Below are 21,129 nucleotides of genomic sequence, written 5' to 3' on the forward strand. Positions count from 1 at the left end.
AGACAGCGTCAAGAGACGTTTTCGTGCCGTGACCAGGTTTCGAACCTGGGCTTTCCGTAACCACTAAAGTATCGTAGCTGTAACTGTCAGGCGGAGCTAGAATGCTCCATGTATCAAACATATGTGAGCTCAAGGAGGTTACACTTGAAGAAAAAGCGGCAGCTTAACGCGATCACAGCAAAGCCCCCGGCAGCTACGGGATTCGAAACCGCGCCTACAGAGAGTCTGGTGCCTTAAACCAGCGCCTTAAAGCGCTCGGCCACGCTACATGCGCTGCTTGGTGCGCCAGTGTTCCTAGCATTTGTACAAACAGTGCACGCCACAGCTTCCGGTTCTGCTGGGACTGGCTGCTCATCCATCGCACTTCAAACAACTGCCCTTTTCGAGTACAGAGAGCAGCGGACGTCTGCGCTCTAGGAGGCGACATTACGTGTTGGGGATGAAGTGGTAGGGCAAACTGCGGCCTGCGGAACACGAGTGAAAAAATCAAGAGAGTACTGTCATTTCGAGTACTCGTCATTGCAACGGCAGCAAGGCAAAACTTTCAAAATTGCCGTGACCAGGATTCGAACCTGGGTTATTGCGGCCACAACGCAATGTCCTAACCACTAGACGATCACGGCCACGGACGCGCCCGCGAAAGCAGCTGCCTGTAATGCAAGAACGACGGCAGTGCTCTTTCCAGCGAACGCAGCAGCCACCCACGGTTAACTGACGACAACTGTAAAAAATCCGCTCTCTCGCGTTATAGAACGGCGTGCCCCGGACGCATTTCGGGGAGACGGACGCCAGCAATGATGAGAGCAAAAGGTGCCTACAAATCCTGTCGTTGCACCACGCACTGTTCTACGGCAATTCACCAAGCAGACGCTCACGCCTTGTTGTGCTGTTTCCTTTGCGGGCAATGAGTGCACCTGCCTTCGACACAGGAAACATTACACGTTTGGCAGGAGTGGGATTGGAACCCACGCCTCCGAAGAGAATGGTGCCTGAAACCAGCGCCTTAGACCGCTCGGCCACGCTACCTACACAACACGCGCGTCACAAGAGCTGCGTCCTACCCCACGAGAACACACCGCAACGGCACAAAAATGAGACGTAAAAAGTGGCAACGGTGGGATTCGAACCCACGCCTCCGAGGAGACTGGTGCCTAAAACCAGCGCCTTAGACCGCTCGGCCACGTTACCGTTGGAGCAGCAGCCGCAAAACGTTTCGTTTGTACTACAAAGATCACTTCGAAATGGAAGTATCTTGGCAATCGCCGTGCCATGTATTTCCACTGCTCTCCCACTGGAAGCGTCTCTTTAGGCCATCCACAGCAAGAAAAAGCCGTGCCCGCCGTATGGTAGCGACGCCACTTGTCTGTAGCTGTCGCAGTTAAGGAGACAGCGTCAAGAGACGTTTTCGTGCCGTGACCAGGTTTCGAACCTGGGCTTTCCGTAACCACTAAAGTATCGTAGCTGTAACTGTCAGGCGGAGCTAGAATGCTCCATGTATCAAACATATGTGAGCTCAAGGAGGTTACACTTGAAGAAAAAGCGGCAGCTTAACGCGATCACAGCAAAGCCCCCGGCAGCTACGGGATTCGAAACCGCGCCTACAGAGAGTCTGGTGCCTTAAACCAGCGCCTTAAAGCGCTCGGCCACGCTACATGCGCTGCTTGGTGCGCCAGTGTTCCTAGCATTTGTACAAACAGTGCACGCCACAGCTTCCGGTTCTGCTGGGACTGGCTGCTCATCCATCGCACTTCAAACAACTGCCCTTTTCGACTACAGAGAGCAGCGGACGTCTGCGCTCTAGGAGGCGACATTACGTGTTGGGGATGAAGTGGTAGGGCAAACTGCGGCCTGCGGAACACGAGTGAAAAAATCAAGAGAGTACTGTCATTTCGAGTACTCGTCATTGCAACGGCAGCAAGGCAAAACTTTCAAAATTGCCGTGACCAGGATTCGAACCTGGGTTATTGCGGCCACAACGCAATGTCCTAACCACTAGACGATCACGGCCACGGACGCGCCCGCGAAAGCAGCTGCCTGTAATGCAAGTGGCGATACACAGCAGAGCCTAGGCCAAGGTGTACGCCACAGCAGTGTGAGACACGGTCTCCATCACATGTATACGAGCAAATGAACGTGCCTGCGCTGTCAGGACACTAACTACAGTGGTTAGCTGCATTCACCTCCGTGGCAATGTCTTGCAGTCCCCCAAGCCTCTTGACTACAGGTATGTGGCTGGATAACAAGTGGATAGACGCTTCATCTCTCTCGCCGTCAGGTGTTGCCGTGAATCATACTTAACGTAGCTTTCTGCACGCGTCAGTCGAGCAAAGTCGAGACAAGTCGCATAAGAGGAGCAACAAAAACGCGCGATTCCGGTACCGGGAATCGAACCCGGGCCTCCTGGGTGAGAGCCAGGTATCCTAGCCACTAGACCACACCGGATAACGACGGCAGTGCTCTTTCCAGCGAACGCAGCAGCCACCCACGGTTAACTGACGACAACTGTAAAAAATCCGCTCTCTCGCGTTATAGAACGGCGTGCCCCGGACGCATTTCGGGGAGACGGACGCCAGCAATGATGAGAGCAAAAGGTGCCTACAAATCCTGTCGTTGCACCACGCACTGTTCTACGGCAATTCACCAAGCAGACGCTCACGCCTTGTTGTGCTGTTTCCTTTGCGGGCAATGAGTGCACCTGCCTTCGACACAGGAAACATTACACGTTTGGCAGGAGTGGGATTGGAACCCACGCCTCCGAAGAGAATGGTGCCTGAAACCAGCGCCTTAGACCGCTCGGCCACGCTACCTACACAACACGCGCGTCACAAGAGCTGCGTCCTACCCCACGAGAACACACCGCAACGGCACAAAAATGAGACGTAAAAAGTGGCAACGGTGGGATTCGAACCCACGCCTCCGAGGAGACTGGTGCCTAAAACCAGCGCCTTAGACCGCTCGGCCACGTTACCGTTGGAGCAGCAGCCGCAAAACGTTTCGTTTGTACTACAAAGATCACTTCGAAATGGAAGTATCTTGGCAATCGCCGTGCCATGTATTTCCACTGCTCTCCCACTGGAAGCGTCTCTTTAGGCCATCCACAGCAAGAAAAAGCCGTGCCCGCCGTATGGTAGCGACGCCACTTGTCTGTAGCTGTCGCAGTTAAGGAGACAGCGTCAAGAGACGTTTTCGTGCCGTGACCAGGTTTCGAACCTGGGCTTTCCGTAACCACTAAAGTATCGTAGCTGTAACTGTCAGGCGGAGCTAGAATGCTCCATGTATCAAACATATGTGAGCTCAAGGAGGTTACACTTGAAGAAAAAGCGGCAGCTTAACGCGATCACAGCAAAGCCCCCGGCAGCTACGGGATTCGAAACCGCGCCTACAGAGAGTCTGGTGCCTTAAACCAGCGCCTTAAAGCGCTCGGCCACGCTACATGCGCTGCTTGGTGCGCCAGTGTTCCTAGCATTTGTACAAACAGTGCACGCCACAGCTTCCGGTTCTGCTGGGACTGGCTGCTCATCCATCGCACTTCAAACAACTGCCCTTTTCGACTACAGAGAGCAGCGGACGTCTGCGCTCTAGGAGGCGACATTACGTGTTGGGGATGAAGTGGTAGGGCAAACTGCGGCCTGCGGAACACGAGTGAAAAAATCAAGAGAGTACTGTCATTTCGAGTACTCGTCATTGCAACGGCAGCAAGGCAAAACTTTCAAAATTGCCGTGACCAGGATTCGAACCTGGGTTATTGCGGCCACAACGCAATGTCCTAACCACTAGACGATCACGGCCACGGACGCGCCCGCGAAAGCAGCTGCCTGTAATGCAAGTGGCGATACACAGCAGAGCCTAGGCCAAGGTGTACGCCACAGCAGTGTGAGACACGGTCTCCATCACATGTATACGAGCAAATGAACGTGCCTGCGCTGTCAGGACACTAACTACAGTGGTTAGCTGCATTCACCTCCGTGGCAATGTCTTGCAGTCCCCCAAGCCTCTTGACTACAGGTATGTGGCTGGATAACAAGTGGATAGACGCTTCATCTCTCTCGCCGTCAGGTGTTGCCGTGAATCATACTTAACGTAGCTTTCTGCACGCGTCAGCGTAGCGTCAGTCGAGCAAAGTCGAGACAAGTCGCATAAGAGGAGCAACAAAAACGCGCGATTCCGGTACCGGGAATCGAACCCGGGCCTCCTGGGTGAGAGCCAGGTATCCTAGCCACTAGACCACACCGGATAACGACGGCAGTGCTCTTTCCAGCGAACGCAGCAGCCACCCACGGTTAACTGACGACAACTGTAAAAAATCCGCTCTCTCGCGTTATAGAACGGCGTGCCCCGGACGCATTTCGGGGAGACGGACGCCAGCAATGATGAGAGCAAAAGGTGCCTACAAATCCTGTCGTTGCACCACGCACTGTTCTACGGCAATTCACCAAGCAGACGCTCACGCCTTGTTGTGCTGTTTCCTTTGCGGGCAATGAGTGCACCTGCCTTCGACACAGGAAACATTACACGTTTGGCAGGAGTGGGATTGGAACCCACGCCTCCGAAGAGAATGGTGCCTGAAACCAGCGCCTTAGACCGCTCGGCCACGCTACCTACACAACACGCGCGTCACAAGAGCTGCGTCCTACCCCACGAGAACACACCGCAACGGCACAAAAATGAGACGTAAAAAGTGGCAACGGTGGGATTCGAACCCACGCCTCCGAAGAGACTGGTGCCTAAAACCAGCGCCTTAGACCGCTCGGCCACGTTACCGTTGGAGCAGCAGCCGCAAAACGTTTCGTTTGTACTACAAAGATCACTTCGAAATGGAAGTATCTTGGCAATCGCCGTGCCATGTATTTCCACTGCTCTCCCACTGGAAGCGTCTCTTTAGGCCATCCACAGCAAGAAAAAGCCGTGCCCGCCGTATGGTAGCGACGCCACTTGTCTGTAGCTGTCGCAGTTAAGGAGACAGCGTCAAGAGACGTTTTCGTGCCGTGACCAGGTTTCGAACCTGGGCTTTCCGTAACCACTAAAGTATCGTAGCTGTAACTGTCAGGCGGAGCTAGAATGCTCCATGTATCAAACATATGTGAGCTCAAGGAGGTTACACTTGAAGAAAAAGCGGCAGCTTAACGCGATCACAGCAAAGCCCCCGGCAGCTACGGGATTCGAAACCGCGCCTACAGAGAGTCTGGTGCCTTAAACCAGCGCCTTAAAGCGCTCGGCCACGCTACATGCGCTGCTTGGTGCGCCAGTGTTCCTAGCATTTGTACAAACAGTGCACGCCACAGCTTCCGGTTCTGCTGGGACTGGCTGCTCATCCATCGCACTTCAAACAACTGCCCTTTTCGACTACAGAGAGCAGCGGACGTCTGCGCTCTAGGAGGCGACATTACGTGTTGGGGATGAAGTGGTAGGGCAAACTGCGGCCTGCGGAACACGAGTGAAAAAATCAAGAGAGTACTGTCATTTCGAGTACTCGTCATTGCAACGGCAGCAAGGCAAAACTTTCAAAATTGCCGTGACCAGGATTCGAACCTGGGTTATTGCGGCCACAACGCAATGTCCTAACCACTAGACGATCACGGCCACGGACGCGCCCGCGAAAGCAGCTGCCTGTAATGCAAGTGGCGATACACAGCAGAGCCTAGGCCAAGGTGTACGCCACAGCAGTGTGAGACACGGTCTCCATCACATGTATACGAGCAAATGAACGTGCCTGCGCTGTCAGGACACTAACTACAGTGGTTAGCTGCATTCACCTCCGTGGCAATGTCTTGCAGTCCCCCAAGCCTCTTGACTACAGGTATGTGGCTGGATAACAAGTGGATAGACGCTTCATCTCTCTCGCCGTCAGGTGTTGCCGTGAATCATACTTAACGTAGCTTTCTGCACGCGTCAGCGTAGCGTCAGTCGAGCAAAGTCGAGACAAGTCGCATAAGAGGAGCAACAAAAACGCGCGATTCCGGTACCGGGAATCGAACCCGGGCCTCCTGGGTGAGAGCCAGGTATCCTAGCCACTAGACCACACCGGATAACGACGGCAGTGCTCTTTCCAGCGAACGCAGCAGCCACCCACGGTTAACTGACGACAACTGTAAAAAATCCGCTCTCTCGCGTTATAGAACGGCGTGCCCCGGACGCATTTCGGGGAGACGGACGCCAGCAATGATGAGAGCAAAAGGTGCCTACAAATCCTGTCGTTGCACCACGCACTGTTCTACGGCAATTCACCAAGCAGACGCTCACGCCTTGTTGTGCTGTTTCCTTTGCGGGCAATGAGTGCACCTGCCTTCGACACAGGAAACATTACACGTTTGGCAGGAGTGGGATTGGAACCCACGCCTCCGAAGAGAATGGTGCCTGAAACCAGCGCCTTAGACCGCTCGGCCACGCTACCTACACAACACGCGCGTCACAAGAGCTGCGTCCTACCCCACGAGAACACACCGCAACGGCACAAAAATGAGACGTAAAAAGTGGCAACGGTGGGATTCGAACCCACGCCTCCGAAGAGACTGGTGCCTAAAACCAGCGCCTTAGACCGCTCGGCCACGTTACCGTTGGAGCAGCAGCCGCAAAACGTTTCGTTTGTACTACAAAGATCACTTCGAAATGGAAGTATCTTGGCAATCGCCGTGCCATGTATTTCCACTGCTCTCCCACTGGAAGCGTCTCTTTAGGCCATCCACAGCAAGAAAAAGCCGTGCCCGCCGTATGGTAGCGACGCCACTTGTCTGTAGCTGTCGCAGTTAAGGAGACAGCGTCAAGAGACGTTTTCGTGCCGTGACCAGGTTTCGAACCTGGGCTTTCCGTAACCACTAAAGTATCGTAGCTGTAACTGTCAGGCGGAGCTAGAATGCTCCATGTATCAAACATATGTGAGCTCAAGGAGGTTACACTTGAAGAAAAAGCGGCAGCTTAACGCGATCACAGCAAAGCCCCCGGCAGCTACGGGATTCGAAACCGCGCCTACAGAGAGTCTGGTGCCTTAAACCAGCGCCTTAAAGCGCTCGGCCACGCTACATGCGCTGCTTGGTGCGCCAGTGTTCCTAGCATTTGTACAAACAGTGCACGCCACAGCTTCCGGTTCTGCTGGGACTGGCTGCTCATCCATCGCACTTCAAACAACTGCCCTTTTCGACTACAGAGAGCAGCGGACGTCTGCGCTCTAGGAGGCGACATTACGTGTTGGGGATGAAGTGGTAGGGCAAACTGCGGCCTGCGGAACACGAGTGAAAAAATCAAGAGAGTACTGTCATTTCGAGTACTCGTCATTGCAACGGCAGCAAGGCAAAACTTTCAAAATTGCCGTGACCAGGATTCGAACCTGGGTTATTGCGGCCACAACGCAATGTCCTAACCACTAGACGATCACGGCCACGGACGCGCCCGCGAAAGCAGCTGCCTGTAATGCAAGTGGCGATACACAGCAGAGCCTAGGCCAAGGTGTACGCCACAGCAGTGTGAGACACGGTCTCCATCACATGTATACGAGCAAATGAACGTGCCTGCGCTGTCAGGACACTAACTACAGTGGTTAGCTGCATTCACCTCCGTGGCAATGTCTTGCAGTCCCCCAAGCCTCTTGACTACAGGTATGTGGCTGGATAACAAGTGGATAGACGCTTCATCTCTCTCGCCGTCAGGTGTTGCCGTGAATCATACTTAACGTAGCTTTCTGCACGCGTCAGCGTAGCGTCAGTCGAGCAAAGTCGAGACAAGTCGCATAAGAGGAGCAACAAAAACGCGCGATTCCGGTACCGGGAATCGAACCCGGGCCTCCTGGGTGAGAGCCAGGTATCCTAGCCACTAGACCACACCGGATAACGACGGCAGTGCTCTTTCCAGCGAACGCAGCAGCCACCCACGGTTAACTGACGACAACTGTAAAAAATCCGCTCTCTCGCGTTATAGAACGGCGTGCCCCGGACGCATTTCGGGGAGACGGACGCCAGCAATGATGAGAGCAAAAGGTGCCTACAAATCCTGTCGTTGCACCACGCACTGTTCTACGGCAATTCACCAAGCAGACGCTCACGCCTTGTTGTGCTGTTTCCTTTGCGGGCAATGAGTGCACCTGCCTTCGACACAGGAAACATTACACGTTTGGCAGGAGTGGGATTGGAACCCACGCCTCCGAAGAGAATGGTGCCTGAAACCAGCGCCTTAGACCGCTCGGCCACGCTACCTACACAACACGCGCGTCACAAGAGCTGCGTCCTACCCCACGAGAACACACCGCAACGGCACAAAAATGAGACGTAAAAAGTGGCAACGGTGGGATTCGAACCCACGCCTCCGAAGAGACTGGTGCCTAAAACCAGCGCCTTAGACCGCTCGGCCACGTTACCGTTGGAGCAGCAGCCGCAAAACGTTTCGTTTGTACTACAAAGATCACTTCGAAATGGAAGTATCTTGGCAATCGCCGTGCCATGTATTTCCACTGCTCTCCCACTGGAAGCGTCTCTTTAGGCCATCCACAGCAAGAAAAAGCCGTGCCCGCCGTATGGTAGCGACGCCACTTGTCTGTAGCTGTCGCAGTTAAGGAGACAGCGTCAAGAGACGTTTTCGTGCCGTGACCAGGTTTCGAACCTGGGCTTTCCGTAACCACTAAAGTATCGTAGCTGTAACTGTCAGGCGGAGCTAGAATGCTCCATGTATCAAACATATGTGAGCTCAAGGAGGTTACACTTGAAGAAAAAGCGGCAGCTTAACGCGATCACAGCAAAGCCCCCGGCAGCTACGGGATTCGAAACCGCGCCTACAGAGAGTCTGGTGCCTTAAACCAGCGCCTTAAAGCGCTCGGCCACGCTACATGCGCTGCTTGGTGCGCCAGTGTTCCTAGCATTTGTACAAACAGTGCACGCCACAGCTTCCGGTTCTGCTGGGACTGGCTGCTCATCCATCGCACTTCAAACAACTGCCCTTTTCGACTACAGAGAGCAGCGGACGTCTGCGCTCTAGGAGGCGACATTACGTGTTGGGGATGAAGTGGTAGGGCAAACTGCGGCCTGCGGAACACGAGTGAAAAAATCAAGAGAGTACTGTCATTTCGAGTACTCGTCATTGCAACGGCAGCAAGGCAAAACTTTCAAAATTGCCGTGACCAGGATTCGAACCTGGGTTATTGCGGCCACAACGCAATGTCCTAACCACTAGACGATCACGGCCACGGACGCGCCCGCGAAAGCAGCTGCCTGTAATGCAAGTGGCGATACACAGCAGAGCCTAGGCCAAGGTGTACGCCACAGCAGTGTGAGACACGGTCTCCATCACATGTATACGAGCAAATGAACGTGCCTGCGCTGTCAGGACACTAACTACAGTGGTTAGCTGCATTCACCTCCGTGGCAATGTCTTGCAGTCCCCCAAGCCTCTTGACTACAGGTATGTGGCTGGATAACAAGTGGATAGACGCTTCATCTCTCTCGCCGTCAGGTGTTGCCGTGAATCATACTTAACGTAGCTTTCTGCACGCGTCAGCGTAGCGTCAGTCGAGCAAAGTCGAGACAAGTCGCATAAGAGGAGCAACAAAAACGCGCGATTCCGGTACCGGGAATCGAACCCGGGCCTCCTGGGTGAGAGCCAGGTATCCTAGCCACTAGACCACACCGGATAACGACGGCAGTGCTCTTTCCAGCGAACGCAGCAGCCACCCACGGTTAACTGACGACAACTGTAAAAAATCCGCTCTCTCGCGTTATAGAACGGCGTGCCCCGGACGCATTTCGGGGAGACGGACGCCAGCAATGATGAGAGCAAAAGGTGCCTACAAATCCTGTCGTTGCACCACGCACTGTTCTACGGCAATTCACCAAGCAGACGCTCACGCCTTGTTGTGCTGTTTCCTTTGCGGGCAATGAGTGCACCTGCCTTCGACACAGGAAACATTACACGTTTGGCAGGAGTGGGATTGGAACCCACGCCTCCGAAGAGAATGGTGCCTGAAACCAGCGCCTTAGACCGCTCGGCCACGCTACCTACACAACACGCGCGTCACAAGAGCTGCGTCCTACCCCACGAGAACACACCGCAACGGCACAAAAATGAGACGTAAAAAGTGGCAACGGTGGGATTCGAACCCACGCCTCCGAAGAGACTGGTGCCTAAAACCAGCGCCTTAGACCGCTCGGCCACGTTACCGTTGGAGCAGCAGCCGCAAAACGTTTCGTTTGTACTACAAAGATCACTTCGAAATGGAAGTATCTTGGCAATCGCCGTGCCATGTATTTCCACTGCTCTCCCACTGGAAGCGTCTCTTTAGGCCATCCACAGCAAGAAAAAGCCGTGCCCGCCGTATGGTAGCGACGCCACTTGTCTGTAGCTGTCGCAGTTAAGGAGACAGCGTCAAGAGACGTTTTCGTGCCGTGACCAGGTTTCGAACCTGGGCTTTCCGTAACCACTAAAGTATCGTAGCTGTAACTGTCAGGCGGAGCTAGAATGCTCCATGTATCAAACATATGTGAGCTCAAGGAGGTTACACTTGAAGAAAAAGCGGCAGCTTAACGCGATCACAGCAAAGCCCCCGGCAGCTACGGGATTCGAAACCGCGCCTACAGAGAGTCTGGTGCCTTAAACCAGCGCCTTAAAGCGCTCGGCCACGCTACATGCGCTGCTTGGTGCGCCAGTGTTCCTAGCATTTGTACAAACAGTGCACGCCACAGCTTCCGGTTCTGCTGGGACTGGCTGCTCATCCATCGCACTTCAAACAACTGCCCTTTTCGACTACAGAGAGCAGCGGACGTCTGCGCTCTAGGAGGCGACATTACGTGTTGGGGATGAAGTGGTAGGGCAAACTGCGGCCTGCGGAACACGAGTGAAAAAATCAAGAGAGTACTGTCATTTCGAGTACTCGTCATTGCAACGGCAGCAAGGCAAAACTTTCAAAATTGCCGTGACCAGGATTCGAACCTGGGTTATTGCGGCCACAACGCAATGTCCTAACCACTAGACGATCACGGCCACGGACGCGCCCGCGAAAGCAGCTGCCTGTAATGCAAGTGGCGATACACAGCAGAGCCTAGGCCAAGGTGTACGCCACAGCAGTGTGAGACACGGTCTCCATCACATGTATACGAGCAAATGAACGTGCCTGCGCTGTCAGGACACTAACTACAGTGGTTAGCTGCATTCACCTCCGTGGCAATGTCTTGCAGTCCCCCAAGCCTCTTGACTACAGGTATGTGGCTGGATAACAAGTGGATAGACGCTTCATCTCTCTCGCCGTCAGGTGTTGCCGTGAATCATACTTAACGTAGCTTTCTGCACGCGTCAGCGTAGCGTCAGTCGAGCAAAGTCGAGACAAGTCGCATAAGAGGAGCAACAAAAACGCGCGATTCCGGTACCGGGAATCGAACCCGGGCCTCCTGGGTGAGAGCCAGGTATCCTAGCCACTAGACCACACCGGATAACGACGGCAGTGCTCTTTCCAGCGAACGCAGCAGCCACCCACGGTTAACTGACGACAACTGTAAAAAATCCGCTCTCTCGCGTTATAGAACGGCGTGCCCCGGACGCATTTCGGGGAGACGGACGCCAGCAATGATGAGAGCAAAAGGTGCCTACAAATCCTGTCGTTGCACCACGCACTGTTCTACGGCAATTCACCAAGCAGACGCTCACGCCTTGTTGTGCTGTTTCCTTTGCGGGCAATGAGTGCACCTGCCTTCGACACAGGAAACATTACACGTTTGGCAGGAGTGGGATTGGAACCCACGCCTCCGAAGAGAATGGTGCCTGAAACCAGCGCCTTAGACCGCTCGGCCACGCTACCTACACAACACGCGCGTCACAAGAGCTGCGTCCTACCCCACGAGAACACACCGCAACGGCACAAAAATGAGACGTAAAAAGTGGCAACGGTGGGATTCGAACCCACGCCTCCGAAGAGACTGGTGCCTAAAACCAGCGCCTTAGACCGCTCGGCCACGTTACCGTTGGAGCAGCAGCCGCAAAACGTTTCGTTTGTACTACAAAGATCACTTCGAAATGGAAGTATCTTGGCAATCGCCGTGCCATGTATTTCCACTGCTCTCCCACTGGAAGCGTCTCTTTAGGCCATCCACAGCAAGAAAAAGCCGTGCCCGCCGTATGGTAGCGACGCCACTTGTCTGTAGCTGTCGCAGTTAAGGAGACAGCGTCAAGAGACGTTTTCGTGCCGTGACCAGGTTTCGAACCTGGGCTTTCCGTAACCACTAAAGTATCGTAGCTGTAACTGTCAGGCGGAGCTAGAATGCTCCATGTATCAAACATATGTGAGCTCAAGGAGGTTACACTTGAAGAAAAAGCGGCAGCTTAACGCGATCACAGCAAAGCCCCCGGCAGCTACGGGATTCGAAACCGCGCCTACAGAGAGTCTGGTGCCTTAAACCAGCGCCTTAAAGCGCTCGGCCACGCTACATGCGCTGCTTGGTGCGCCAGTGTTCCTAGCATTTGTACAAACAGTGCACGCCACAGCTTCCGGTTCTGCTGGGACTGGCTGCTCATCCATCGCACTTCAAACAACTGCCCTTTTCGACTACAGAGAGCAGCGGACGTCTGCGCTCTAGGAGGCGACATTACGTGTTGGGGATGAAGTGGTAGGGCAAACTGCGGCCTGCGGAACACGAGTGAAAAAATCAAGAGAGTACTGTCATTTCGAGTACTCGTCATTGCAACGGCAGCAAGGCAAAACTTTCAAAATTGCCGTGACCAGGATTCGAACCTGGGTTATTGCGGCCACAACGCAATGTCCTAACCACTAGACGATCACGGCCACGGACGCGCCCGCGAAAGCAGCTGCCTGTAATGCAAGTGGCGATACACAGCAGAGCCTAGGCCAAGGTGTACGCCACAGCAGTGTGAGACACGGTCTCCATCACATGTATACGAGCAAATGAACGTGCCTGCGCTGTCAGGACACTAACTACAGTGGTTAGCTGCATTCACCTCCGTGGCAATGTCTTGCAGTCCCCCAAGCCTCTTGACTACAGGTATGTGGCTGGATAACAAGTGGATAGACGCTTCATCTCTCTCGCCGTCAGGTGTTGCCGTGAATCATACTTAACGTAGCTTTCTGCACGCGTCAGCGTAGCGTCAGTCGAGCAAAGTCGAGACAAGTCGCATAAGAGGAGCAACAAAAACGCGCGATTCCGGTACCGGGAATCGAACCCGGGCCTCCTGGGTGAGAGCCAGGTATCCTAGCCACTAGACCACACCGGATAACGACGGCAGTGCTCTTTCCAGCGAACGCAGCAGCCACCCACGGTTAACTGACGACAACTGTAAAAAATCCGCTCTCTCGCGTTATAGAACGGCGTGCCCCGGACGCATTTCGGGGAGACGGACGCCAGCAATGATGAGAGCAAAAGGTGCCTACAAATCCTGTCGTTGCACCACGCACTGTTCTACGGCAATTCACCAAGCAGACGCTCACGCCTTGTTGTGCTGTTTCCTTTGCGGGCAATGAGTGCACCTGCCTTCGACACAGGAAACATTACACGTTTGGCAGGAGTGGGATTGGAACCCACGCCTCCGAAGAGAATGGTGCCTGAAACCAGCGCCTTAGACCGCTCGGCCACGCTACCTACACAACACGCGCGTCACAAGAGCTGCGTCCTACCCCACGAGAACACACCGCAACGGCACAAAAATGAGACGTAAAAAGTGGCAACGGTGGGATTCGAACCCACGCCTCCGAAGAGACTGGTGCCTAAAACCAGCGCCTTAGACCGCTCGGCCACGTTACCGTTGGAGCAGCAGCCGCAAAACGTTTCGTTTGTACTACAAAGATCACTTCGAAATGGAAGTATCTTGGCAATCGCCGTGCCATGTATTTCCACTGCTCTCCCACTGGAAGCGTCTCTTTAGGCCATCCACAGCAAGAAAAAGCCGTGCCCGCCGTATGGTAGCGACGCCACTTGTCTGTAGCTGTCGCAGTTAAGGAGACAGCGTCAAGAGACGTTTTCGTGCCGTGACCAGGTTTCGAACCTGGGCTTTCCGTAACCACTAAAGTATCGTAGCTGTAACTGTCAGGCGGAGCTAGAATGCTCCATGTATCAAACATATGTGAGCTCAAGGAGGTTACACTTGAAGAAAAAGCGGCAGCTTAACGCGATCACAGCAAAGCCCCCGGCAGCTACGGGATTCGAAACCGCGCCTACAGAGAGTCTGGTGCCTTAAACCAGCGCCTTAAAGCGCTCGGCCACGCTACATGCGCTGCTTGGTGCGCCAGTGTTCCTAGCATTTGTACAAACAGTGCACGCCACAGCTTCCGGTTCTGCTGGGACTGGCTGCTCATCCATCGCACTTCAAACAACTGCCCTTTTCGACTACAGAGAGCAGCGGACGTCTGCGCTCTAGGAGGCGACATTACGTGTTGGGGATGAAGTGGTAGGGCAAACTGCGGCCTGCGGAACACGAGTGAAAAAATCAAGAGAGTACTGTCATTTCGAGTACTCGTCATTGCAACGGCAGCAAGGCAAAACTTTCAAAATTGCCGTGACCAGGATTCGAACCTGGGTTATTGCGGCCACAACGCAATGTCCTAACCACTAGACGATCACGGCCACGGACGCGCCCGCGAAAGCAGCTGCCTGTAATGCAAGTGGCGATACACAGCAGAGCCTAGGCCAAGGTGTACGCCACAGCAGTGTGAGACACGGTCTCCATCACATGTATACGAGCAAATGAACGTGCCTGCGCTGTCAGGACACTAACTACAGTGGTTAGCTGCATTCACCTCCGTGGCAATGTCTTGCAGTCCCCCAAGCCTCTTGACTACAGGTATGTGGCTGGATAACAAGTGGATAGACGCTTCATCTCTCTCGCCGTCAGGTGTTGCCGTGAATCATACTTAACGTAGCTTTCTGCACGCGTCAGCGTAGCGTCAGTCGAGCAAAGTCGAGACAAGTCGCATAAGAGGAGCAACAAAAACGCGCGATTCCGGTACCGGGAATCGAACCCGGGCCTCCTGGGTGAGAGCCAGGTATCCTAGCCACTAGACCACACCGGATAACGACGGCAGTGCTCTTTCCAGCGAACGCAGCAGCCACCCACGGTTAACTGACGACAACTGTAAAAAATCCGCTCTCTCGCGTTATAGAACGGCGTGCCCCGGACGCATTTCGGGGAGACGGACGCCAGCAATGATGAGAGCAAAAGGTGCCTACAAATCCTGTCGTTGCACCACGCACTGTTCTACGGCAATTCACCAAGCAGACGCTCACGCCTTGTTGTGCTGTTTCCTTTGCGGGCAATGAGTGCACCTGCCTTCGACACAGGAAACATTACACGTTTGGCAGGAGTGGGATTGGAACCCACGCCTCCGAAGAGAATGGTGCCTGAAACCAGCGCCTTAGACCGCTCGGCCACGCTACCTACACAACACGCGCGTCACAAGAGCTGCGTCCTACCCCACGAGAACACACCGCAACGGCACAAAAATGAGACGTAAAAAGTGGCAACGGTGGGATTCGAACCCACGCCTCCGAAGAGACTGGTGCCTAAAACCAGCGCCTTAGACCGCTCGGCCACGTTACCGTTGGAGCAGCAGCCGCAAAACGTTTCGTTTGTACTACAAAGATCACTTCGAAATGGAAGTATCTTGGCAATCGCCGTGCCATGTATTTCCACTGCTCTCCCACTGGAAGCGTCTCTTTAGGCCATCCACAGCAAGAAAAAGCCGTGCCCGCCGTATGGTAGCGACGCCACTTGTCTGTAGCTGTCGCAGTTAAGGAGACAGCGTCAAGAGACGTTTTCGTGCCGTGACCAGGTTTCGAACCTGGGCTTTCCGTAACCACTAAAGTATCGTAGCTGTAACTGTCAGGCGGAGCTAGAATGCTCCATGTATCAAACATATGTGAGCTCAAGGAGGTTACACTTGAAGAAAAAGCGGCAGCTTAACGCGATCACAGCAAAGCCCCCGGCAGCTACGGGATTCGAAACCGCGCCTACAGAGAGTCTGGTGCCTTAAACCAGCGCCTTAAAGCGCTCGGCCACGCTACATGCGCTGCTTGGTGCGCCAGTGTTCCTAGCATTTGTACAAACAGTGCACGCCACAGCTTCCGGTTCTGCTGGGACTGGCTGCTCATCCATCGCACTTCAAACAACTGCCCTTTTCGACTACAGAGAGCAGCGGACGTCTGCGCTCTAGGAGGCGACATTACGTGTTGGGGATGAAGTGGTAGGGCAAACTGCGGCCTGCGGAACACGAGTGAAAAAATCAAGAGAGTACTGTCATTTCGAGTACTCGTCATTGCAACGGCAGCAAGGCAAAACTTTCAAAATTGCCGTGACCAGGATTCGAACCTGGGTTATTGCGGCCACAACGCAATGTCCTAACCACTAGACGATCACGGCCACGGACGCGCCCGCGAAAGCAGCTGCCTGTAATGCAAGTGGCGATACACAGCAGAGCCTAGGCCAAGGTGTACGCCACAGCAGTGTGAGACACGGTCTCCATCACATGTATACGAGCAAATGAACGTGCCTGCGCTGTCAGGACACTAACTACAGTGGTTAGCTGCATTCACCTCCGTGGCAATGTCTTGCAGTCCCCCAAGCCTCTTGACTACAGGTATGTGGCTGGATAACAAGTGGATAGACGCTTCATCTCTCTCGCCGTCAGGTGTTGCCGTGAATCATACTTAACGTAGCTTTCTGCACGCGTCAGCGTAGCGTCAGTCGAGCAAAGTCGAGACAAGTCGCATAAGAGGAGCAACAAAAACGCGCGATTCCGGTACCGGGAATCGAACCCGGGCCTCCTGGGTGAGAGCCAGGTATCCTAGCCACTAGACCACACCGGATAACGACGGCAGTGCTCTTTCCAGCGAACGCAGCAGCCACCCACGGTTAACTGACGACAACTGTAAAAAATCCGCTCTCTCGCGTTATAGAACGGCGTGCCCCGGACGCATTTCGGGGAGACGGACGCCAGCAATGATGAGAGCAAAAGGTGCCTACAAATCCTGTCGTTGCACCACGCACTGTTCTACGGCAATTCACCAAGCAGACGCTCACGCCTTGTTGTGCTGTTTCCTTTGCGGGCAATGAGTGCACCTGCCTTCGACACAGGAAACATTACACGTTTGGCAGGAGTGGGATTGGAACCCACGCCTCCGAAGAGAATGGTGCCTGAAACCAGCGCCTTAGACCGCTCGGCCACGCTACCTACACAACACGCGCGTCACAAGAGCTGCGTCCTACCCCACGAGAACACACCGCAACGGCACAAAAATGAGACGTAAAAAGTGGCAACGGTGGGATTCGAACCCACGCCTCCGAAGAGACTGGTGCCTAAAACCAGCGCCTTAGACCGCTCGGCCACGTTACCGTTGGAGCAGCAGCCGCAAAACGTTTCGTTTGTACTACAAAGATCACTTCGAAATGGAAGTATCTTGGCAATCGCCGTGCCATGTATTTCCACTGCTCTCCCACTGGAAGCGTCTCTTTAGGCCATCCACAGCAAGAAAAAGCCGTGCCCGCCGTATGGTAGCGACGCCACTTGTCTGTAGCTGTCGCAGTTAAGGAGACAGCGTCAAGAGACGTTTTCGTGCCGTGACCAGGTTTCGAACCTGGGCTTTCCGTAACCACTAAAGTATCGTAGCTGTAACTGTCAGGCGGAGCTAGAATGCTCCATGTATCAAACATATGTGAGCTCAAGGAGGTTACACTTGAAGAAAAAGCGGCAGCTTAACGCGATCACAGCAAAGCCCCCGGCAGCTACGGGATTCGAAACCGCGCCTACAGAGAGTCTGGTGCCTTAAACCAGCGCCTTAAAGCGCTCGGCCACGCTACATGCGCTGCTTGGTGCGCCAGTGTTCCTAGCATTTGTACAAACAGTGCACGCCACAGCTTCCGGTTCTGCTGGGACTGGCTGCTCATCCATCGCACTTCAAACAACTGCCCTTTTCGACTACAGAGAGCAGCGGACGTCTGCGCTCTAGGAGGCGACATTACGTGTTGGGGATGAAGTGGTAGGGCAAACTGCGGCCTGCGGAACACGAGTGAAAAAATCAAGAGAGTACTGTCATTTCGAGTACTCGTCATTGCAACGGCAGCAAGGCAAAACTTTCAAAATTGCCGTGACCAGGATTCGAACCTGGGTTATTGCGGCCACAACGCAATGTCCTAACCACTAGACGATCACGGCCACGGACGCGCCCGCGAAAGCAGCTGCCTGTAATGCAAGTGGCGATACACAGCAGAGCCTAGGCCAAGGTGTACGCCACAGCAGTGTGAGACACGGTCTCCATCACATGTATACGAGCAAATGAACGTGCCTGCGCTGTCAGGACACTAACTACAGTGGTTAGCTGCATTCACCTCCGTGGCAATGTCTTGCAGTCCCCCAAGCCTCTTGACTACAGGTATGTGGCTGGATAACAAGTGGATAGACGCTTCATCTCTCTCGCCGTCAGGTGTTGCCGTGAATCATACTTAACGTAGCTTTCTGCACGCGTCAGCGTAGCGTCAGTCGAGCAAAGTCGAGACAAGTCGCATAAGAGGAGCAACAAAAACGCGCGATTCCGGTACCGGGAATCGAACCCGGGCCTCCTGGGTGAGAGCCAGGTATCCTAGCCACTAGACCACACCGGATAACGACGGCAGTGCTCTTTCCAGCGAACGCAGCAGCCACCCACGGTTAACTGACGACAACTGTAAAAAATCCGCTCTCTCGCGTTATAGAACGGCGTGCCCCGGACGCATTTCGGGGAGACGGACGCCAGCAATGATGAGAGCAAAAGGTGCCTACAAATCCTGTCGTTGCACCACGCACTGTTCTACGGCAATTCACCAAGCAGACGCTCACGCCTTGTTGTGCTGTTTCCTTTGCGGGCAATGAGTGCACCTGCCTTCGACACAGGAAACATTACACGTTTGGCAGGAGTGGGATTGGAACCCACGCCTCCGAAGAGAATGGTGCCTGAAACCAGCGCCTTAGACCGCTCGGCCACGCTACCTACACAACACGCGCGTCACAAGAGCTGCGTCCTACCCCACGAGAACACACCGCAACGGCACAAAAATGAGACGTAAAAAGTGGCAACGGTGGGATTCGAACCCACGCCTCCGAAGAGACTGGTGCCTAAAACCAGCGCCTTAGACCGCTCGGCCACGTTACCGTTGGAGCAGCAGCCGCAAAACGTTTCGTTTGTACTACAAAGATCACTTCGAAATGGAAGTATCTTGGCAATCGCCGTGCCATGTATTTCCACTGCTCTCCCACTGGAAGCGTCTCTTTAGGCCATCCACAGCAAGAAAAAGCCGTGCCCGCCGTATGGTAGCGACGCCACTTGTCTGTAGCTGTCGCAGTTAAGGAGACAGCGTCAAGAGACGTTTTCGTGCCGTGACCAGGTTTCGAACCTGGGCTTTCCGTAACCACTAAAGTATCGTAGCTGTAACTGTCAGGCGGAGCTAGAATGCTCCATGTATCAAACATATGTGAGCTCAAGGAGGTTACACTTGAAGAAAAAGCGGCAGCTTAACGCGATCACAGCAAAGCCCCCGGCAGCTACGGGATTCGAAACCGCGCCTACAGAGAGTCTGGTGCCTTAAACCAGCGCCTTAAAGCGCTCGGCCACGCTACATGCGCTGCTTGGTGCGCCAGTGTTCCTAGCATTTGTACAAACAGTGCACGCCACAGCTTCCGGTTCTGCTGGGACTGGCTGCTCATCCATCGCACTTCAAACAACTGCCCTTTTCGACTACAGAGAGCAGCGGACGTCTGCGCTCTAGGAGGCGACATTACGTGTTGGGGATGAAGTGGTAGGGCAAACTGCGGCCTGCGGAACACGAGTGAAAAAATCAAGAGAGTACTGTCATTTCGAGTACTCGTCATTGCAACGGCAGCAAGGCAAAACTTTCAAAATTGCCGTGACCAGGATTCGAACCTGGGTTATTGCGGCCACAACGCAATGTCCTAACCACTAGACGATCACGGCCACGGACGCGCCCGCGAAAGCAGCTGCCTGTAATGCAAGTGGCGATACACAGCAGAGCCTAGGCCAAGGTGTACGCCACAGCAGTGTGAGACACGGTCTCCATCACATGTATACGAGCAAATGAACGTGCCTGCGCTGTCAGGACACTAACTACAGTGGTTAGCTGCATTCACCTCCGTGGCAATGTCTTGCAGTCCCCCAAGCCTCTTGACTACAGGTATGTGGCTGGATAACAAGTGGATAGACGCTTCATCTCTCTCGCCGTCAGGTGTTGCCGTGAATCATACTTAACGTAGCTTTCTGCACGCGTCAGCGTAGCGTCAGTCGAGCAAAGTCGAGACAAGTCGCATAAGAGGAGCAACAAAAACGCGCGATTCCGGTACCGGGAATCGAACCCGGGCCTCCTGGGTGAGAGCCAGGTATCCTAGCCACTAGACCACACCGGATAACGACGGCAGTGCTCTTTCCAGCGAACGCAGCAGCCACCCACGGTTAACTGACGACAACTGTAAAAAATCCGCTCTCTCGCGTTATAGAACGGCGTGCCCCGGACGCATTTCGGGGAGACGGACGCCAGCAATGATGAGAGCAAAAGGTGCCTACAAATCCTGTCGTTGCACCACGCACTGTTCTACGGCAATTCACCAAGCAGACGCTCACGCCTTGTTGTGCTGTTTCCTTTGCGGGCAATGAGTGCACCTGCCTTCGACACAGGAAACATTACACGTTTGGCAGGAGTGGGATTGGAACCCACGCCTCCGAAGAGAATGGTGCCTGAAACCAGCGCCTTAGACCGCTCGGCCACGCTACCTACACAACACGCGCGTCACAAGAGCTGCGTCCTACCCCACGAGAACACACCGCAACGGCACAAAAATGAGACGTAAAAAGTGGCAACGGTGGGATTCGAACCCACGCCTCCGAAGAGACTGGTGCCTAAAACCAGCGCCTTAGACCGCTCGGCCACGTTACCGTTGGAGCAGCAGCCGCAAAACGTTTCGTTTGTACTACAAAGATCACTTCGAAATGGAAGTATCTTGGCAATCGCCGTGCCATGTATTTCCACTGCTCTCCCACTGGAAGCGTCTCTTTAGGCCATCCACAGCAAGAAAAAGCCGTGCCCGCCGTATGGTAGCGACGCCACTTGTCTGTAGCTGTCGCAGTTAAGGAGACAGCGTCAAGAGACGTTTTCGTGCCGTGACCAGGTTTCGAA

General features: G+C 54.2%; 35 non-coding genes across 35 annotated transcripts; all 35 read right to left on the bottom strand.

The window, feature by feature from the left end:
- Positions 1–551: 551 nt before the first annotated feature.
- Trnah-gug lies at positions 552–623 on the bottom strand. Its single transcript has one exon. It is a non-coding gene; the product is annotated as a tRNA-His (tRNA).
- Positions 624–1,106: 483 nt separating this feature from the next.
- Positions 1,107–1,188, bottom strand: Trnal-uag. The gene has a single exon. It is a non-coding gene; the product is annotated as a tRNA-Leu (tRNA).
- Positions 1,189–1,935: 747 nt separating this feature from the next.
- Positions 1,936–2,007, bottom strand: Trnah-gug. Its single transcript has one exon. It is a non-coding gene; the product is annotated as a tRNA-His (tRNA).
- Positions 2,008–2,370: 363 nt separating this feature from the next.
- On the bottom strand, positions 2,371–2,442 carry Trnae-cuc. Its single transcript has one exon. It is a non-coding gene; the product is annotated as a tRNA-Glu (tRNA).
- Positions 2,443–2,887: 445 nt separating this feature from the next.
- Trnal-uag lies at positions 2,888–2,969 on the bottom strand. Its single transcript has one exon. It is a non-coding gene; the product is annotated as a tRNA-Leu (tRNA).
- A 747-nt stretch (positions 2,970–3,716) lies between these two features.
- Positions 3,717–3,788, bottom strand: Trnah-gug. Its single transcript has one exon. It is a non-coding gene; the product is annotated as a tRNA-His (tRNA).
- Positions 3,789–4,162: 374 nt separating this feature from the next.
- Trnae-cuc lies at positions 4,163–4,234 on the bottom strand. Its single transcript has one exon. It is a non-coding gene; the product is annotated as a tRNA-Glu (tRNA).
- Positions 4,235–4,679: 445 nt separating this feature from the next.
- Trnal-uag lies at positions 4,680–4,761 on the bottom strand. Its single transcript has one exon. It is a non-coding gene; the product is annotated as a tRNA-Leu (tRNA).
- Positions 4,762–5,508: 747 nt separating this feature from the next.
- Trnah-gug lies at positions 5,509–5,580 on the bottom strand. The gene has a single exon. It is a non-coding gene; the product is annotated as a tRNA-His (tRNA).
- Positions 5,581–5,954: 374 nt separating this feature from the next.
- Trnae-cuc lies at positions 5,955–6,026 on the bottom strand. The gene has a single exon. It is a non-coding gene; the product is annotated as a tRNA-Glu (tRNA).
- A 445-nt stretch (positions 6,027–6,471) lies between these two features.
- On the bottom strand, positions 6,472–6,553 carry Trnal-uag. The gene has a single exon. It is a non-coding gene; the product is annotated as a tRNA-Leu (tRNA).
- Positions 6,554–7,300: 747 nt separating this feature from the next.
- Trnah-gug lies at positions 7,301–7,372 on the bottom strand. Its single transcript has one exon. It is a non-coding gene; the product is annotated as a tRNA-His (tRNA).
- A 374-nt stretch (positions 7,373–7,746) lies between these two features.
- On the bottom strand, positions 7,747–7,818 carry Trnae-cuc. Its single transcript has one exon. It is a non-coding gene; the product is annotated as a tRNA-Glu (tRNA).
- Positions 7,819–8,263: 445 nt separating this feature from the next.
- Trnal-uag lies at positions 8,264–8,345 on the bottom strand. The gene has a single exon. It is a non-coding gene; the product is annotated as a tRNA-Leu (tRNA).
- A 747-nt stretch (positions 8,346–9,092) lies between these two features.
- Trnah-gug lies at positions 9,093–9,164 on the bottom strand. Its single transcript has one exon. It is a non-coding gene; the product is annotated as a tRNA-His (tRNA).
- Positions 9,165–9,538: 374 nt separating this feature from the next.
- On the bottom strand, positions 9,539–9,610 carry Trnae-cuc. Its single transcript has one exon. It is a non-coding gene; the product is annotated as a tRNA-Glu (tRNA).
- A 445-nt stretch (positions 9,611–10,055) lies between these two features.
- Positions 10,056–10,137, bottom strand: Trnal-uag. Its single transcript has one exon. It is a non-coding gene; the product is annotated as a tRNA-Leu (tRNA).
- Positions 10,138–10,884: 747 nt separating this feature from the next.
- Positions 10,885–10,956, bottom strand: Trnah-gug. The gene has a single exon. It is a non-coding gene; the product is annotated as a tRNA-His (tRNA).
- Positions 10,957–11,330: 374 nt separating this feature from the next.
- On the bottom strand, positions 11,331–11,402 carry Trnae-cuc. The gene has a single exon. It is a non-coding gene; the product is annotated as a tRNA-Glu (tRNA).
- A 445-nt stretch (positions 11,403–11,847) lies between these two features.
- Positions 11,848–11,929, bottom strand: Trnal-uag. Its single transcript has one exon. It is a non-coding gene; the product is annotated as a tRNA-Leu (tRNA).
- A 747-nt stretch (positions 11,930–12,676) lies between these two features.
- Trnah-gug lies at positions 12,677–12,748 on the bottom strand. Its single transcript has one exon. It is a non-coding gene; the product is annotated as a tRNA-His (tRNA).
- Positions 12,749–13,122: 374 nt separating this feature from the next.
- Positions 13,123–13,194, bottom strand: Trnae-cuc. The gene has a single exon. It is a non-coding gene; the product is annotated as a tRNA-Glu (tRNA).
- A 445-nt stretch (positions 13,195–13,639) lies between these two features.
- Positions 13,640–13,721, bottom strand: Trnal-uag. The gene has a single exon. It is a non-coding gene; the product is annotated as a tRNA-Leu (tRNA).
- A 747-nt stretch (positions 13,722–14,468) lies between these two features.
- Positions 14,469–14,540, bottom strand: Trnah-gug. Its single transcript has one exon. It is a non-coding gene; the product is annotated as a tRNA-His (tRNA).
- A 374-nt stretch (positions 14,541–14,914) lies between these two features.
- On the bottom strand, positions 14,915–14,986 carry Trnae-cuc. The gene has a single exon. It is a non-coding gene; the product is annotated as a tRNA-Glu (tRNA).
- Positions 14,987–15,431: 445 nt separating this feature from the next.
- Trnal-uag lies at positions 15,432–15,513 on the bottom strand. Its single transcript has one exon. It is a non-coding gene; the product is annotated as a tRNA-Leu (tRNA).
- A 747-nt stretch (positions 15,514–16,260) lies between these two features.
- Trnah-gug lies at positions 16,261–16,332 on the bottom strand. Its single transcript has one exon. It is a non-coding gene; the product is annotated as a tRNA-His (tRNA).
- A 374-nt stretch (positions 16,333–16,706) lies between these two features.
- Positions 16,707–16,778, bottom strand: Trnae-cuc. Its single transcript has one exon. It is a non-coding gene; the product is annotated as a tRNA-Glu (tRNA).
- A 445-nt stretch (positions 16,779–17,223) lies between these two features.
- Trnal-uag lies at positions 17,224–17,305 on the bottom strand. The gene has a single exon. It is a non-coding gene; the product is annotated as a tRNA-Leu (tRNA).
- Positions 17,306–18,052: 747 nt separating this feature from the next.
- On the bottom strand, positions 18,053–18,124 carry Trnah-gug. The gene has a single exon. It is a non-coding gene; the product is annotated as a tRNA-His (tRNA).
- Positions 18,125–18,498: 374 nt separating this feature from the next.
- Trnae-cuc lies at positions 18,499–18,570 on the bottom strand. Its single transcript has one exon. It is a non-coding gene; the product is annotated as a tRNA-Glu (tRNA).
- A 445-nt stretch (positions 18,571–19,015) lies between these two features.
- On the bottom strand, positions 19,016–19,097 carry Trnal-uag. Its single transcript has one exon. It is a non-coding gene; the product is annotated as a tRNA-Leu (tRNA).
- A 747-nt stretch (positions 19,098–19,844) lies between these two features.
- Trnah-gug lies at positions 19,845–19,916 on the bottom strand. The gene has a single exon. It is a non-coding gene; the product is annotated as a tRNA-His (tRNA).
- Positions 19,917–20,290: 374 nt separating this feature from the next.
- Trnae-cuc lies at positions 20,291–20,362 on the bottom strand. Its single transcript has one exon. It is a non-coding gene; the product is annotated as a tRNA-Glu (tRNA).
- Positions 20,363–20,807: 445 nt separating this feature from the next.
- On the bottom strand, positions 20,808–20,889 carry Trnal-uag. Its single transcript has one exon. It is a non-coding gene; the product is annotated as a tRNA-Leu (tRNA).
- Between the last annotated feature and the right edge of the window lie 240 nt (positions 20,890–21,129).

The sequence above is a fragment of the Schistocerca piceifrons genome, unplaced genomic scaffold, assembly GCF_021461385.2.
Source record: "Schistocerca piceifrons isolate TAMUIC-IGC-003096 unplaced genomic scaffold, iqSchPice1.1 HiC_scaffold_532, whole genome shotgun sequence".
In the NCBI taxonomy this organism is placed as follows: domain Eukaryota; kingdom Metazoa; phylum Arthropoda; class Insecta; order Orthoptera; family Acrididae; genus Schistocerca; species Schistocerca piceifrons.